At 47.9% G+C, this 13,378-nt stretch overlaps 1 long non-coding RNA gene across 1 annotated transcript in view; it reads right to left on the bottom strand.

Annotated features, from left to right (window-relative positions):
• LOC147702519 (uncharacterized) overlaps nt 1–12,321 on the bottom strand; it is a 38,287-nt gene extending 25,966 nt beyond the window's left edge. Inside the window, exon 1 of the long non-coding RNA XR_015297235.1 lies at nt 12,290–12,321. This is a non-coding gene — a long non-coding RNA (uncharacterized LOC147702519). The remainder of the gene's footprint in view (nt 1–12,289) is intronic.
• Between the last annotated feature and the right edge of the window lie 1,057 nt (nt 12,322–13,378).

Here is a 13,378-nt window from a genome sequence, read left to right as displayed (position 1 = left end):
AGAACCAGTAAGGGTTAAAATAAGATAATTTGAAGATAGACATCGATTTGTTGTATGTGATACAAGTCTGGTGAATCTATTGGGATGAGACTTGTTGTGCAAACTGAATTGTTCAATTTATTGCACTCCTCGTGGAATTGAATTCCATACAAATGATGAGAATGTGCTTTTCAAACTTGCTCAGTAGAAAACAGCTGTAGGGATGTGTCCTCTCCTGACAAGTGAGAATTTGCCCAATGAATTGAGAGATACTGTTTCACCTGTAGTTTGGGACTTTACAGGTGAAGATATTGGATTGATCAAAGGTGTTGACTCAATTAAAATAACACTCAAGCCAAATGTTGAATTTCCGAGAACACCACAATATAACTTGTCACCAGAAACAATTACTGGAATTACTCCTGTGATTGGGACAATGATGGAGCAAGGACTCATGAAGGAGATAATGGAGAGTCTATGTAACTAACTGATTAAGGGCTCACAGAATCCAAATGGAAAGTACCATGTTGTCTCATGGTACCAACTCCAGCCGTAATTTTATTTCAAATTCCATGTGAAGCTGAATGATTTTCAGTGATCGATTTGTGCCAGGTGCTGTTTCCGATCCCATTACATTAAGATAGTCAATTTTTGTTTACTGGTAGCTGAACACAGTATTTAACAAATAGCCATTTGATTAAATACAAACAGATTTTGTTGGGTGCAGAAAATGTGACATTGAAAAGTTGCATGGTATTGAATCCGGTGACGTTGATGCCCATACCAGGAAAGGACAATTTTTAAAATTATTTTATTCATGCAGCATTTCATATAACAGATCATACACAGGTCCAGGATAGCAATCTACATTGACTAGCAGCACTCAGAAACCTGCAAAACATTGCTACAGCTCGAACCATAAAAAACATCTATGGCTATACCAAATCGGCGGAGGTTAGTTTGACAGGACCCACTAAGGTGTCAGTCAAGATATGGCATGATGCCACCAACTCTTTGGGATGGAAGAGCCGCATCACGCTGGCCACTCCGTTATTCGACTCGGAGAAGCTGGGTAAACTGTGGAACACGAAAGGTTTTCACAAGTGGAATTTGATAGGGATTGCTAGGCTTGGCAATGTCTGGGCCAGGGATAGGATAAAGACGTTCACTGAACTGCAAACTGAATTTGAGTTGAATGGTGTAGAATACTTTCGCAATGCGCAGGTTCGACATACGTTGAGATCGGTGATCCCGGTCGGGGAGGATGTACCTGAGGCCTCACCTCTGGAAGATACAATATTGGATGGTCATTTGCCAGAGAAAACTATTTCCCTCATTTATAGGAAGTTGATAAATCATAGAGCAGAACTATTGCTAGAATTGAGAGATAAATGGATGAGGGATGGTATTGAACTTGACGATGAGTACTGTCAATCGGCTGTGTCCTCCCCGAGGGAGATTGCGATCCCGGCAAGATTGCGGTTAGTCCACTTGAAAATATTACACCGGGTGTATATCACAGGCCCACGCTTGGTCCGGATGGGACTATCTGAAGATGACTTGTGCAGACGAGATTGTGGTCAAGTGGGCACATTCCTCCACATCCTCTGGGAATTTCCTTATGTGGTAGATTATTGGGGTGCGATACAGGAGGTTATGCAAGAGGTATTGGGAGTAACAGTGTCACCGGAGACTAGGAGATGTCTCCTCAACATCTGGGAACCCACAGATCTGAACATAGCACAGGCGAGGTGGGCTACTCTAGGGGATATGATAGCGAAAAGAAATATAGCACAACAGTGGGGGTCCAAGACACCACCTAAGCTAGAGGACTGGAAAGAAAGTATGGACTGGTGCATGTTTCGGTAGAAAACAGTTTATCTGGCTAGAGGTAGGCCCCGCAAGTGGGAAACGGTCTGGGGCCAATGGAATCGATACAGGGGTGACATCTGTGTACCTCCAGTTGACTTAACACCGAATGTGCCCGCATCCCCGTGACCAGTGTAAATAAAGGTTTACAACCCCCCCCTCCTTCTTGTATCCCCAAAAAGTATTATTGACATGTTGTAATAATTGTGGGAAGATTCACTCTCTGTACTGTACACTGATTGAAATGCCTAATGTTAATAAAAAGAAATATAAAAAAAACATCTATGGCTCCTTATGACACAGGACTGAAAATAAAAAAGAATACAGATAGTCTACAGTTATTGTGGCAGTATACATTTTCCAGGCACAATGACGTCACATCGTAAACCTGCAATGTCTAATGATGGTAATGCATTAGATCCCAATTCACCATTGTTTTACTCATCCGACTGTTCAGCTGTGGCCAGCAAATATTCCCTTAGAGAAGCCCAGATATCGGGCGAGAGGATACAGGAAGTTCTTCAGCATAAAGTTCCAATTGCTCCCTGCAAAATACCATGTCCTTGATCCACAGGTCCGGTTGTGGGTGTAACCTACCATCCCAAGTGAACAGGAGTCGCCGATTTGCCAATAGTAACGCCACTCTTGCAAATCGATCCATTGTGGCTTTCAACCTCGGCACATATCCTAGCAAACATTCTAAGGGCGTGCAGGTGATTGTCAGACCCGTCCTTAATTGTAGCCTATTCACAACCTCCACCCAGTATTGTTCCACCATATTGCAGGTCCACGCAAGGTGGAGGAAATCTGCCCCACTGCACCCACACCTCTGACATCTACTTGACTCTCTCAGACCCATTTTGTGCTTATCTGGTGTGTGATAGACCTGGTGTAAATACTTCAGATGCATGATTCCCAGGTTATTATTGGATGTCAGTCTACCCTTTAGCATGCATATTTGCTCCCACATATCCTCTGTAATCTGTGTATCTAGGATCGCATTCCAGCGATCTCTGCTGCCACTCACCCCATGTAGTTTCCTCCTGCACAGTATTGTATAACCTTGTCAGCAGCTTCTTCCTAGAGGAAGCTACAAGCAGTATTTGCAGCGAACGCAGAGTCTCCGGCTCCTCAGGAAAGATAAGATAGTGATCCCTAACAGCCCGCTAAAGCCTGTAGCAGGTGAATAGAAAAAGGGGCGTGGGATTCTGTATGTAGTTCAACGCATCCCCCGAAATGTACCTCCCTTCCGGGTATAAGTCACCCAGGAGCAGAAGACCAGCCTCTCTGAGGGCCTTAACAGAACCCGATTCTCCCGCCACCGACAGCACTGCATGTCCCTCAATAGGCAAAGCCGGCGCGTATATAGGAGGCTTATGTGCCCTCCTCCCAATTTCCTGCCATGCCTGTATGGTGGTATCTAGTGGGTTGATCTCTGACCTGGGAGTGTGTCTGCTGGTATGTGTAAGGAGACTACGCAGCTGGACTGGATACACATCACCCTCCTCCACTGCCACATGAGGAATGAAGTTGTGAGTACGGAACCAAAATTAGGCGTATTGGGCCTGCCTACATAAATAGTAAACATAGAAATCGAGAGCATTGAACCCCCCCTTCTCATATGCCAGCGTTGGTGTTGCCCAGCTAATCCTTGACTGCTTGTTCCCCCACACAAGACGCAGCAGTTGCGTCCGGATTGTCTTGCAAAAATGTTTCGTCAATTTGATGGGAATGTTGCAGAATAAGTATAAAAACTTCGGGAGGATTACCATCTTAATTACTGCAATTCTATCTGCCAGTGAAAGGGGCAAAGAAACCCACCGATCTATCTGTTGTACCAGTGCTGAAAATGCGCGACCATAATTTTCCCGAATTACCACCTCAGGATCCCTGTGTATCCAAACACCAAGATACTTAACCGGGTCTGCTGACCACAGTAGCGGATATTCCACCTGGGGCGGGGTGTGACAATTGTTAACGGGATAAATACAGATTTTTCCCAGTTGAACTGGAGGCCAGAGAAGAGCCCAAATTTAATGTACTCCCGTATAATAGGAGACAAATAGCGCTGTGGCTCGTGGACATAAAGGACCATGTCGTCCGCGTAGAGAGAGATGCCCACCGGACGATAATGAAAGTTCAGGAGAACGGCTCTGTGAGACGGTCTGATCTTGCACGCTAAGGGCTCAAGCATGATAGCAAAAAGAAAAGGGGACAGGGGGCAGCCTGATGGGTCCCGGGGGTTATAGCAAACGGTTCAGAGGTCAAACCCCCCACCCGCACTCTTGCAGAGGCATCTTTATATAGCAACTGAATCCAACGGATAAAGATTGGGGGGAAGCCCATTCTGCCCAAAATGTTAGACATGTATTTCCATTCAACAGAGTTGAAAGCTTTTGCAGCGTCTAAAAGAACTGTGGTGGCTGGTAAGGTTGGGTTGAGCACATGAAACATTGCAAAGATCGCGCGGAGATTAAGAGAGGTAGGGCGCTCCGGAATGAAGCCGGATTGATCCGGGAGCACGAGCAGTGGCATTAAGGGCTGCAATTTAGTGGCCAGAATTTCCGCAACCATTTTTGCATCCAAATTAATTCGCGATAATGGTCGATATGACTCTAGCGGGGGTTTATCCTTCTTTAACAAGGTAATTATAAGCGCTTGGCGCAGAGATGGGGGAAGACAGCCCGTATTGTGGGCCTTCGCATACATTACCAAAATATGCGGTATCAGAAGATCTGAAAACGTTTTATAAAACTCCGAAGTCAAGCCGTCCGGGCCAGGAGCTTTGTTATTCGGGAGGGATAGTATGGCCTCCCTTACGTCCTCTTCCGTTATGGGCAGGTCTTAGTGTTTCCTGTGTACGTCCGATAGCCACACGCAGGCGATATCTTCCAGGTATTCCCCCTTAACTGCCTCCGGCATTCCCCCTCGGGATGTATATAGGGTTTCATAGAAGGTACGGAGCTGTTCCACAATGTCATGTTGAGTGTGGTGACACGTGCCAGAGTCATCAGTTATCTGCTCTATTGGGGACTATCAGCGCTGTCCCTGAGTCTAGTAGCTAGCATCTTGCCCCGACGTCCACCCTCTCCATAGGCCTTAGCTACATACCTTCAAAACATGTATTTTACCTCTGAGGCCGCCACAGTATTGTATTCCGCCACGTGTTCTTGAATGCGTGAGAGCAGGGTAAGTGCTGGCGTCCTAACATATTGGCTTTCTAGGTCCCTTATCTGTCCTTCAAGCTTGCTCAGTTGCCACCTCAGGTCCCTGAGAATACCCGACAAAGTACTTATACACACCCCCATGATCGTGACTTTAAAAGCCTCCCATAGAGTTGACTGACTATCGACAGAACCCGTATTCAATTCAAAGTATTGGGAGATAGCAGTGCGAATTGTCTCCGTAATAGACCGGGTCCGATAAGGCATCAGCCCGGAAGCGCCATGTTATGTTATGTTATGTTATGTTAAGGGGTGCTTGTAGAGCGCACTGTCACCATGGGTTTCCTGGCGCTGATCAGATGCTTAGGGGGCAGAGGAACTTAGCTGGGTTGTGGGAAGAGCCAGGTTTTTAGAGATTTGCGGAATTGAAGAAGATAGTTGGAAACTTTGACAGGGGAAGGAAGGGAGTTCCAGAATTTGGGGGCCAGGTATGCAAATCTCCGGCCTCCAGATCTGCAGAGTTTGATAGAGGGGACAGACAGGAGGTGAAGGTGAGATGATCTGAGATTGCGTGAGGGGCAATAGGGCCTAACGAGGGATTTCAGGAAAGCGGGGCAGGGACCGGTTAAAGATTTGAAGGTAAGGCAGCCGATCTTAAAGATGACAGGGAGCCAGTGCAATTTGGTGAGGAGGGGTTTGGCAGATTGCCATTTCGGGATCCCGAAGGCCAGTCTCGCCGCTTGGTTTTGCACAATTTGCAGTGTGAGGAGGGATGATTTAGGCAGACCGTGGTAGATGGAGTTCGAGAAGTCCAACCGGGAGAGGACAAGGGCCATGATGACTTACAGCAAGGCTTCAGGTGTAAGAAGATAAGCCACCTTCCTGATCCTACGCAACTGGTGCATGCAGGAAGAGACCACCATCCCCACCTGGGGCCCCAGGGAGAGCCCGGAGTCAATAGTGACCCCAAGACTTTTCACCGAGGCCACAGGGGTGGGGGGGGGGGCAAGTGCTGCCGGCCAGAAATGTGGACCCCAGTGGGCAGAGCTCCTGCCAGGGAGAAGGAGCTCCGTCTTCCCGGGGTTGAGTTTAAGTTGGTTCTGGCACATCCACTGGAGGATATGGGACATAGCTGCCTGGAAATTAGGGATAGCAGAGGGGGAGTTAAGAGGAAAGATGAGTTGCAGGTCGTCCGCGTAGTTGAAGACGGTGACGTCCCACTGCCTCAGAGAAAAAAGAAGGGGTTAAAGATAGAGGTTGAAAAGAAGAGGGGATAAAGAGGAGCCCTGGGGGACCCAACAGGGCGAGTGCTCCCTGGGAGCCCTAAAAGTGCCCAAGCTGAGGGTCTGAGACCTCCCAGTCAGGAAGGATTTGACCCATGCCAGCGCCAGGCCCTGGATGCCGGCCTGCTCGACACGGTGGAGAAGGATGTTGTGGTCCACCGTGTCGAAAGCGGCCGACAGATCTAATAGTACCAGGGCCTGGGGGATGCCCTTGTCAGTGCCGTCTCTCAGAGCATCCAACACGGCCAAGATCACAGCCTCCGTAGAGTGGCCGGGTCTAAAGCCGTCCTGATTGGCCTCGAGAAAGTTGGAGCTCTCGATGAACTGTGAAAGACAGGCGGTGACGTGGGCTTCCAGGATTTTAGAAAAGAAGGGCAAGAGGGAGATAGGGCGATAGTTCGCCGGGACAGCGGGGTCAGCTCCAGGCTTCTTCAATAGAGGTACCAAAACGGCCTCCTTGAAAGAGCTGGGCACCGTACCCGAGGAGAGAGAGGAGTTCAGCAGAGGAAGGATGCAGTCGGGTAAGGAGTGGCAGATGTCCCTGAGTATGGAGGGTGGGCAGCGGCCATCTGGGGATCCAGACTTGATGCGGACGGCCAGAGTGGCCAGGGATACAGGGTCTAAGAGAGGGAACTGCATGAGGGAGAGAACATTTTGAGGGGGAGAGACAAAATCAGCGCCAGGGAGGGTGACCGGGATGGTGTCCTTAATCAAAACAATTTTCTGTATAAAAAAAGTGCTAAGCGCGTTGCAGGATTCTTGTGTGGGGGCCTGAGTCGGGAGCGTCCTGGGGTCAGAGGTGAATTCGTCGAGGACTTTAAAGATTTCCTTCGACTTACAAGGGGCTAATAAAATTCTCTCTGAGGCATAGGCTTTTTTAGCTGCAGAGATGGCTATTTTATACTTATTGCGGGCCGCCACATAGGTATCTCTGCTTGACGAGCAGTAGTCCCTCCTCCATTTACGCTCTAATTGGCGGAGTTCCAGATGAAGGGCTTTGAGTTGGGGGTTGAACCATTTGTGGGAGTTGCTATATCGGGATCGGGGGAACTTGGTTAAGGGGGCAAAGATATCGCTAGCTGACGTGAGCCAGTCAGAGATGTCACCATCTAGCTCGTCGGTACCGATATCGTTGGGGAAGAGGGGGCGGGTTTGTGACAGGTGGGATAGCAATTTAGAGGAGTCAACGGCCCGCCACTTGCGGGCGGTGCCGCCCTCCCGCTGGGGGATTCTGATCTGGCCGACAGCCGTGATTGTGGTGTCAATCAGGAAATGGTCAGACCACACACAGGGTGTGGTGAGCGGGCAGGAGGACTTGACCCCGTGAACCCAGATATGGTCAAGAATGTGACCGCCACTGTGAGTGGGAGACTTAAGTAATTGAGTAAAGTTCATGCTCGAGAGAGCTTCGAACAGTTCAGTGGCATGGGGGCCAGCATCCTTGTGATGGAACCAGTAATTGAAGTCGCCAACAATGGTTATGCGAGGGGAGGAGGTAGCAAGAGTAGCAAGCTGTTCAATAAAAGATGAAGGGAAAGAAGGCATTGGGTGAGGGGGGCGATAGAGTACCATAAGGGTGATTGCACCCACCTCAGTCCCGAGACTGAGAACCAGGTTATCCACTTCAGGGAGAGTCATGGAAGCGGTGGCAATGATCTTTAAATTCTTGCGTATTACCGCTGCCACCCCTCCCCCGGATTGGCCCCCCGGGCGGTTGGTGTTCAACAGATAGTAATCTGGGGGTAATGCTGCCAGGATGTCAGGGAGGGAGTCGTCGGTAAGCCAGGTCTCAGATAATAAGAGAACGTCTGGCCTCTCAGTCATGAGTAAATGAAAAATGTCAGTTTGATGTCTGACAAAAGAGCGAGTGTTTAAATATAATAAGCGGATCTGTGACTCGGCAAGGGCAGGTGAAGTGGATGGTAGGTACGGCCCCAGGTGGGGGGGGGGAGTTTCCGGCAATGCCAAGTGATGAGATCCGAGCCCAGATATCGGGCGATAGAGGACTGGCAGACGGTTGTAGGCTCATGAGGGCAGAGGGGGAGTAAGAAGTAGCAGTGGCAGCGTTCCTAGCCCCTGGGCCCGTCAGCGCGACTTCGGCGCTGTGAGAAGGACGACGCGGGTTAGCAGGAAGTGTTAAGTCAAGGACCACTGGGTTGTGGTCCGTCAGGGTGCGCAGAAGCGTCTGTACTTTCTCCACCCACCCATTTGCCTCTCTGCTGAGTAGCCAGTAGTCGAGTCTGGACCAACTGTTAAATGCAGGTGTGATATGTGTGCCTTCTAAAACGTTCATGTTGCAGGACCTCCAGACATCAATGAGCCCCGCCTCCAGCATGTAATCTCGTATACAGTGTGTTACTTTAACCATGCGCGCACCCGCGGGATTGGACTTATCAACTAGGGGATCTAGGTGTGTATTTAAGTCGCCCCCACAGACGATCTCAGCCTCCGGCCATGTGCGCAACATGTTAAACAATTGCAGAAAATGTGCTGTCTCATCTACCACAGGGCCGTAAATATTCACTATCGTGACTGTCACAAGTCCCAGTCTGAAAAACACACAAAACCTGGGGGTCTAAAGAAAGAGTCAACTATGTACTCTAAACTAGTCAGACTGGAAGCCACAAAGGTGCAAGGTAAGTGACCATAGAGTCTTAACATAAGATGAGCAACCCAACGCATCCAACCACTAGCAAAAGTAGGTGAAACCCAAAATCCAGAGATGGATTCCCATCAAAATCTTGTTAGTGATCTAATGTTATCATCTGGTCATCCAAAGGTTGGGCTGGTGTGTCTCTAGATCATTGAGACTGCTTCCAGGCCCACCATGTAAGGCTGGGATCAAGCCCACAATTACCTGTAGACCATGCGTGTGATCACTAAATGGGACCAAGTGCAGTGCAAAAAGTGAGTGTGTGTGAGATAAAATAGAATAGAAAACGAACAGCAAAGAAACTTTAATAGCTGTAAGCCTCTTTCCAATTAAAAACAATAACAGCGCAAAGAAGCAGTGTCAACAAATAACTGCTCGAGGGCCGACATGTTTCTGCCAAAAGGGGGGGGGGTTCCTCCCAAGGCTTTCTTCAGGGCCTCTGTTCTAATAAAGTTTTTTGCCACTGCTAGTGCGTACTACAAACACAGAAAGCAATATAAACTGTGAATAAAGCAAAAGCATAAAGGATATGTGTTCTATTCCTCCATGTCAAATGGTGTATCTTTCACCTACAATAGAATGCAAAGTGGTGTGAGTACATTGGGTATTACTCCATATAAAAATAGACAGTCAAACATATAAAGGACACCAAAGATTCCTTACTCACCCATAATGACTGGGGATATTGCCTCACCTCGCCTGGACCAAGCTCAGGATAAGGGAGGCCACGCTCTATGAAGGTAAGAAAAAGGGATGCTCTCTTGTGAGGGAAAAGAAAAACTGCTACTTTCCACTGCTAAAGAGTACCTAGTGATGATCTTAACTTCAGAGTAAATCCTAACTTTCTGCGTTCTCCCAGGCTCACCTACAGCCTTTCTGACTAAGTAATCAAAACATGAAGACAGATGTGTTCTCTTCCTTCTATATCTGCCTTAGGATGCAAAGGTTAAGCAAATAGACCTGTAGATTCAGCCACTCCTTACCTCTCCGTCATTACCTCAGGCAGTTCCTAAGGTTGGGGGAGGTAACTGACGAGAGGCGGAGGCTGTCTTTTAACAGGCATAACTATTAATTCAGCTGCCTGCTTGTCCAACTAGATTAAACCAAGTAAGATGTAGTGGCCAATCAGAGCGCTCATTATTCCACCTATCAAGCCTGCTCTGTGTTAGTTTCCTAAGCGTCAGCTGATGTTTCAACAAACTTAGGAACTTACCCACAAAGGGGTGTGTAAGCTGCATGCATCTTAAGATTGTATAGCCCGCAAAGTGGCAAGGAGACGCTCGTCCTCGTAGTAGGGTGACCAACTGGCATTGGTGCAAATTCAGGACGGTGAGTGTAAAAATTCAGGACAAAGGGTCAAAATTCAGGACACAAATTCAGGACAGGAGGTCAAAATTCAGGACAAAACGGCAGGACAATTGGATAAGTTTTACAGACACATCAGAGGTTGCGCAATTGTATATAAGTAAGCCCAGCCATATCTAGACATATTCAGCCATTTGCAAACCTATCCATCATGTATCCTTCCATCTTTCATTTCACTCATCCATCCCTTCATCCATCCTTTCACTCATCCATCCATCCGCCCTTTCACCCTATCCATCTGTACACTCAGCCATTCACTCTTCTACCCATCCATCCATTCACTCATCCATCCAGCGATTTACCCTTTGACCTTTCCAGCCATCCTTTCACCTACTCATCCATCCACCCAGTCACTGATCCTTCCACCCATCCACCCTTTCAGTCATCCATCATCCTCCCTTTCTCTCTCCATAGACTTTTACTTAGCAATCCTTCCTTCCATCCATCCATCCATCCACCCACCCTTCCTTCCATCCATCCATCCATCCACCCACCCATCCATCTACTCATCCGCTCATGAATCCATCCATTGACCCTATCACTCATTCATCCTTTCTATCATCCATTTATCCTTTCACTCCTTCACTGGTCTATTCATCATTTTGTCCATCTACCTTCCCTTTCACTCACTCATCCATCCTTACATCCACCTTTTCACTCATCCGTCCATCCATTCGCCCTTGCACTTATCAATTCATCAATTATTTCACTCATCCATCCACCCACTCACTCATCACCCACCTTTTCACTCATCCATCCTTTCACTCATCCATCCACCCTTTTACCCATCCAGCTACCCTTCCACCCATACATCCAGCTATTTCCGTCTTCTCTCTTCCATCCTTCCACTCACTCATCAATCCATCCATCCCCTCCCGTTATTTATCTATTCAATCTTTCATTCATCCATTCACCCTTTCACTAATTCATCCAGCCATCCCTTCACTTACTCACTCGCCCACCTTTTCATATTAATTTTGAGCTGAGCCTTTTTGAGAAGAGGCCCATCAAGAACTTCACCCTTCCTGCAGGAGACATTCCAGGACATGGACAGAAGCCACCCAGGGCAGAGACAGGATCCACTACAGGAGGGGACAGGAGCCATCACAGGCAGGGGGGAGGGGGGGGGCAGGAGCCACCACATGGGGGGACAAGAGCCATCACTGGAGGGGGAACAGGATCCACCAGGGTGAACACAGGGGTGGGTATGCAGTATTCTAGTATCATCTTGGTCTCTTCCAGGGTGGGGGAGGGCTCCTTATCCCCTCCTGGATAAGACAACGAGAAGACAGGCTCTGTTTCCAAAAAGTTAGTTTTGCCCCCCTCCCCCCACACTGATGTAGAGTACTGAAAGGAGATACTCCGAAGAGAACTGATTTAACTGATTGTCCTCCATACTTTGTTAATCAGTGTGAGTGTGATTGTGCCATTTCTCTATTTTATTACAATATAGACTGCATGTTTGAAGAATCGAGGTTTGTTTACAATTTAGTGACAGTAATTAAGCTCTGTAAAGTGAGCCACGTGCTGCCTCGGTGTAATCAGGGCGGTTCTAGGATATTTGGAACCCTGGGCCGAAAGGGAATGTCTCACACCAATTGAAAATACAAGACGCATTCAGTGCTGTTTGCATCTGAATAGATGCCCCTGCTCCGAAGCTACCGCCCCTCCCTCTGTCACCTTCAAGCACCTCTTAACAGCTCATCAAGGGCTGAAGGTGTGAGGGTTGCCATCCCGCTGTGCCTCGCCAATGCTGATGGGTATCTGAGCTTTTGTACTGCCTCCGAGTCTGTTACACCCGACCTCAGCAGCATCACAGTCAAGAAGGGAGGTGGGGGCCAGCTCAGCTGTGCCGGTTGTGCGACCAGTTAAAATTACAGACAAATGCCGTCCGTTAAACAATCCTTCACGGACAACGGACAGACGGCCGAAATTACAGACTGTCCATGAAATTTACAGACGGTTGGTCACCCTACCTCGTAGCATCACTTCCCAAAGTGTTTCGGTCCGTAATCTCGCGAGAAGACGTGAACTACAACGTGACATCATTTAGTTAGAAATTGTAGTTCCGTACTTTCAAGACAAGAGTTGCTACATCATATAAACGAATAAAATTGGTGGGCGAAAATCTTTATTATTTTGGCCATGTCATGTGTTTTCCAAGGAAGCTGTTGTGTATCTTGAACAGGCGTGCTACCTTATACAAGTCCTCATTACCCGTGGTGATTTGGACTACAAAATGACATCAGTCGAAGAAATATTTGTAGTTCGATAGTGACACTCCATAACTTTATAGATACAAACGCTATCTCAGTTTGGTTTATAATGATAGGTCTGCTTAGTGGCATGATAAATCTGTTGTGTAGTCCCAGTCTGCCATGTACAATGGCCCACCGTTCTTCTGTGTCGACACATGTCTCAATGAGCTGGAAGGAAACCCCCTTTTTTAATGAGAATGAGGACCCGCCTAGCATAAGTGGAATGAGAGGAGGCCAACCGGAACGTCGACCATCTGCGTGCTACTTTTCCCTCTGTGAATTTGCTCGGATGTGTCTCTTGCAGTAGGGCAATCTGCACCACATGACGGTCTAGCTGAGCCAACACCTGCTTCGTCTTTATAGGTGAGTTTAACCCACGGACATTCCATGTTATGTATTTATACAGTGCCCCCTTTATTTGTTAACAGGTATAGGACATATTAACCGAACTACCATCTTGGTGCATGAAGACCTGCTTGCAATCAATTGCGTAATAGTAGCACACAAACCTCTGCAGTACCTGTGTCTTGAGTCAAAAGAAAACCATCCCCTCCCTCCCCCCACTCACTTCGGCAGCCCAACATTGCCAAATACCTGACCCCAAGACAAAACCCTCCCCAACCAGAATGACATGATTAAACACATCAGATGGGGAATACCCATGCGGGAACGGAGTGGCAAAATCTACTCCCAGATTGATTAGGAAGGAAGCCGCCATCATATACACCCCACCCCACCAGTAGAGCCATCCGCCCTATTGCCCGAGTTAAATGAAAAGCATCAGTCTACAACCATACAACACGCAAA

This window comes from Lissotriton vulgaris, chromosome 7 (genome assembly GCF_964263255.1).
Source record: "Lissotriton vulgaris chromosome 7, aLisVul1.2, whole genome shotgun sequence".
Classification (NCBI taxonomy): Eukaryota; Metazoa; Chordata; class Amphibia; order Caudata; family Salamandridae; genus Lissotriton; species Lissotriton vulgaris.
Note: the sequence above shows the minus strand (reverse complement) of the source record. Positions and strands in the feature narration are given on the sequence as shown.